This window comes from Bison bison, unplaced genomic scaffold, assembly GCF_000754665.1.
Source record: "Bison bison bison isolate TAMUID 2011002044 unplaced genomic scaffold, Bison_UMD1.0 scf7180017864482, whole genome shotgun sequence".
Taxonomy (NCBI): Eukaryota; Metazoa; Chordata; class Mammalia; order Artiodactyla; family Bovidae; genus Bison; species Bison bison.
Window position 1 is genome coordinate 5,590,302 of NW_011495042.1, and position 5,444 is coordinate 5,595,745.

Consider the following 5,444-nt stretch of genomic DNA (forward strand, 5'->3'; position numbering starts at 1 on the left):
TTTTCAATATGCTAAATAGGTTGGTCATAACTTTCCTTCCAAGGAGTAAGTGTCTTAATTTCATGGCTGCAGTCACCATCTGTAGTGATTTTGGAGCCCAGAAAAATAAAGTCTGACACTGTTTCCACTGTTTCCCCATCTATTTCCCATGAAGTGATGGGACCAGATGCCATGATCTTTGTTTTCCGAATGTCGAGCTTTAAGCCAACTTTTTCACTCTCCACTTTCACTTTCATCAAGAGGCTTTTTAGTTCCACTTCACTTTCAGCCATAAGGGTGGTGTCATCTGCATATCTGAGGTGATTGATATTTCTCCCAGCAATCTTGATTCCAGCTTGTGTTTCTTCCAGTCCAGCGTTTCTCATGATGTACTCTGCATATAGGTTAAATAAACAGGGTGACAATATACAGCCTTGACGAACTCCTTTTCCTATTTGGAACCAGTCTGTTGTTCCATGTCCAGTTCTAACTGTTGCTTCCTGACCTGCATACAAATTTCTCAAGAGGCAAATCAGGTGGTCTGGTATTCCCATCTCTTTCAGGATTTTCCACAGTTTATTGTGATCCACACAGTCAAAGGCTTTTGCATAGTCAATAAAGCAGAAATAGATGCTTTTCTGGAACTCTCTTGCTTTTTCCATGATCCAGCAGACGTTGGCAATTTGATCTCTGGTTCCTTTGCCTTTTCTAAAACCAGCTTGAACATCAGGAAGTTCACGGTTCACATATTGCTGAAATACGGGCTTGCCTCCAGGGCTCTTCAAATGCTCTTCCGACCGCTTGGACCATTTTCTCCCACATCTTTCCGTGGCTAACTCCCATTTTCCCACAAGGCTCAGTTTATTTTTTATTTTTATTTAATTAGTTAGTCGGCTGTGGCCGATCTCAGCTGTGGCACGTGGGATCTCTAGTTGCAGCCTATGGGATCTAGGGATCCCTGACCAGGGATGGAACCCAGGCCCCCTACACTGGGACCGTGGGGTCTCAGCCAGTGGACCACCAGGAGAGTCCCAGGGCTCAGTTTCGGCCCCACTCTCTCCAGGAAGCCTTGTGTGAAGTCCGCCTCCATGGCCGATGACTTACATATCCCTGCTCTCTGCTGCCACAGTCTCCCTCCCTACTGACCTTAACTATGGTGCCATAATGGCCTGTTTACTTGTTTGTCTTCCTCGCTAGACTGTGGTATAGCTGCCCAGGTTATACACTGCACAACTCACAAGAGACAAGGATGTAAAGAGTGGCCCCTGAAGTTATGCCGTGTACACCCTATACAACCGTACCTGGAAGCTCCACCTGAGACCTCCTTGAAGAGGATTCTTTCTGTTCACTCTTGTGTATAACACATGTGCTTGGGCGGTAGTTGTTGAACTGATGAATGGAGAGATGGATAATGAACGGGTTGATGGATGGATAGATGGCTACAGAGCTTGGTCTCCATGTCTGCTGGCCAATGAAAGAGTCCTCATCTTTCATTATACTTGTCATCTCCCATCTGCTCTGCTCCCCTCTAACCAATTCACCGTCTTACCTAGCTTCCAAGCAAAACCTTATTTAAGGGGTTTAGTCCTTCTATTGCTGAGAATCAAGACTCATTGCTCTTTGGCTGCCGCCCCAACTCCCAAGAGTCTCCTGAAGGTTTAATCAGGAGTGACTGATAACCTGGGATTATGTGGACTTTTGTCTTTGACATTATGAAAAGTTAGGCTCTTTGCTGTGCTTCCTAAGACATAGGAGATTTAAAGAGAAAACAACTCAAATCTTCCTTTCTCCTCAACTCTTTCCTTTGGAAAATTACTGAGTATGTGTGTGTGTGTGTGTGTGTTTTTTTCCTGAAGCCTGTGTGTGTGCATAATCACTCTGTCGTGTCCGACTCTTTGTGACCCCATGGACTGTATCTTGCCAGGCTCTTATGGGATACCCCAGGCAAGAATACTGGAGTGGGTTACCATTCCCTTCTCCAGGGATGTTTCTGACTCAGAGACGGAATCTGAATATCCTGCCTTGCAGGAGAATTTTTTCCTGTCTGAGCCACCAGGGAAGCCCCAGAATTCCTTTGCTGAATAGCTAATCATGTGGCCACTCTCTTACACCAGGGGTTCTACAGATAAAGAAATAGAGTCACAGTTTATAAATGTAGTTTGTGATAGAACTTATTTCAAGTTGCCACAGGGGGTAACTATAGTACTGATACATTTTAAGAAGGCAGACCTTGTGTCTTCTTTTAGCTGTTATAGACCCAAAGTCCAGGCAGTACTTGGTGCACACACACCCAAACACACACACCCTCACACACACACCCTCATAAAATATGTGTTGAATGAATTCATCACAAGAAACTCATAAAAGTACGTCCTTAGTGGCGAGACGGTTGGAAGTTATTTAATCATTGTAAACACAGAACATTGCATGCTTTAGGTTAAATAAGATACTGTATATCAAATGCCTAGCACAGGGTCTGGCATTTATTAAATAAATGAAAACTGCCATTAAGATTATTGGAGTGGGGTGGGATGGGGGTGGGGTGGGAGGGAGGCTCAAAAGGGAGGGGATATACGTGTGCCTGTGTGTATGCTTAGTCACTCAATCCTGTGAGGTCACTCCTCACCAGGTTCAGGTCCCTTCGTGGCTACTCACTTTTGTCGTTCAGTTGCTCAGTCGTGTCCAACTCTTTCCGACCCCATGAACTGCAGCACCCCAGGCTTCCCAGTCCTTCACAATCTCCCTGAGTTTGCTGAAACTCATGTCCACTGAGTCAGGGAGGCCAAACAACCCTCTCATCCTCTGTTGTCCCCTTCTCCTCTTGCCCACAATTTTTCCCAGCCTCAGGGTCTTTTCCACTGAGTCAGCTCTTTGCATTAGACAGCCAAAGTATTGGAGCTTCAGTTTCAGCATCAGTTCTTACCACCAGTTTCCAAGTCCTTGTTACAAGACATGTCCACAAGGCAAGAGCACTGCTTCATGCCGCACTCAGGTTACTCGGTCCCCCAATCAGAGACCTAAAGTAAGTCATGCTCCTAGGTTGTTGATTTCAGGGGAATGTGCTAGAAGAAACACTCCAAGGTTTATGTCTCAGAAATTCTTCCCCCTTACTATTCACCCTCAAGACCCATGCCAAGCCCTGGCAGACCGCTCTGCTGAGGACACTATGGTTCCTAGGTGGGGCGATGGCTCTGTGCAAGGAGGCTGCAGCGGGGAATCCCACCGGCATGAGAGTTGCACAGCAGGTGACTTTTTCAAACTCTTGCAGCCCAGAGGGTGCACCGGTCTTTGGATGCAGGAGTTTTTATGGAACCTTCAGGAGGGTGCACCTGGATTGGAAGATCCTGCAGGGACCAGACACCAGAGTCCCCAAGGCTTTTGTAACTGTTTTTGATAGACACATTTGAAATTTAATACCAGGGCTGGAGAGCTACAAGCTTAAAGCTCTAAGAGTAAAGGGTTATATAAGAGCACAGAGGACAGAACAATTACTTCTGATCAGAAGGGGGTGATATTTGAGCTGAAGGTAAAGGAAGAGAAAGATTTCAATGGGAGAATGAATGAATGAATCCCTTGGGAAAATAAATGGTTTGTTTTCTTTTTATGGTACAAGATGAAAAGAATTCGACTTGGCACTGTATTCACAGGGACTGGCATTAGTCCTGCAACTTCAAGCAAATCATTTTTCTGCACAGCAGTTTATCCATCTGTAAAATTGGACTAGTAACCACTCATTTCCCGGGATTTGTTTTAAGACTGAAATAAAGCTATGTCTGGAAAAGTTCTTTGCTTGAAATGCTAAGTGCCATAAAGATATTAGGTATAATTATGCTTCTTAATTCCTCTTGTACTTCGTCTCTTAAGAATTCAGTACAATGCAGAACATTACTGAGTGCTTGTTCAGCGGCAGACACCATTCTCGTACTTCCAGGATACTGTTTCGCTGGCCGTCCCAACAATCCTATAAGGTGGGCCGTATCCATATGCCCATTCTACAGATGAGGAAACGAAGGTACAGAGAGCTCAGCTGCCTGGCTCAAGGTCACACAGCTCTGAACTACTGGGGCCCAGATGGTACCTCAGCACCTCTGATCAGAGGCTAAAGATGCACTAAAGATGCTGTCAGTCAGGCCCGCTTAGGACATGTCAGTCAGCTGAGAAGGGATGGATGTGTCAGGGTGACCACCTCTGAGGACACAGTCATCAAGACCCCTCTCCTCCAGTTCCATCAGTAGATCAGCTGAAAATAGGATGAATTATGAGGATCACAGAACTCGGATTTTCTTTTCCCAAACATTTTATGTCCTTGACTTAAACACTGATTATAAGAAAAACCAAGGCATAAAAGTTATAGAGATTTCACAGGGCTTCTTAGAAAATGAAATAGGCGAACATCCTCCTGGTGAAACCTAGCCTGACAAGGTCATTGTTAAGGAGTACAAAGCCAACAGCCGAATGAATCAGAAAAAGGGGCCCAACATTCAGTCAAATCAAGTGGCATTTATCTGTATTTTTAAATGGCTCTCTAACGCTTTTATTTCCTTGGTATAAGAGTTCCAATAGAACCCTAAAGCGATTGTAGAGAACACTGGGGCTTTTTAACAGCTTCTACCTTAGCAAGCCACAGCCATTTAAAGAGAAGTGGATGAGCTGCTAGGAGGAGGGAGATTTCTGCTGAAGAAAATGAAGGTGTTCTGGCTCCATTGCTTCTGCCTCTTTCTGGAGAGAGGCGACATGCACACAGGAACGTGATGGAACTTTCCAGCTGGTGATTTTGCATTATCAGGAAGGAAAGTGTTTATGAAAATGAAAATTACTGATAATTATGTGTGAAAGCCCACAAGGGAGAAAAATGCAGCAACACTGCCGAATCTTTATTTATATCCAGAACTGAAGTCCGTTTGGTGGGAGTGTGAATTGGTCCAGTTTTTTGGAGGGGACTTGTTAATGTCCTGACACTTTGACCCGGCAAGTTCCCTTCGCAAAATCTACTTTTTAGCAAGACTTAACACATATCCAAGGTCTGTGTACAAGAATGTTCACTGTAGTGTAGTTTGCACGTACAACAATATAGAAATAATCTATTTCCATCATCATGAATATGTTTAAACAATGCTGGCATATCCATATTTTAGAAAATTTTGCTAATAAATGGAATGAGATATTCTGACATGAAAAGTTGTCACTGATGTTTTAAAGGAAAAAAAAAGCAAATGACAAAAAAAGTATCTATTGCATGCTTTTATTTTGTATGCTTTCATTTTAAAATGAAAGCCCTCACGGCGGGGCTTGGGGAGATTTGCTTCTCCTCTCAGGTGGCCTGTCTCCTTTTGTGAACAAGGCTGGTCTAAGGGAACCTGTCCCAGGGGTCTTTGGAATGAAGAGGAAAGCATAGAGAGAGCTTGAGAACAGAACAGAAAGGAGCATCACCGATTAGCATCGTCCTGTGGGTCCTTCCTTGGTAG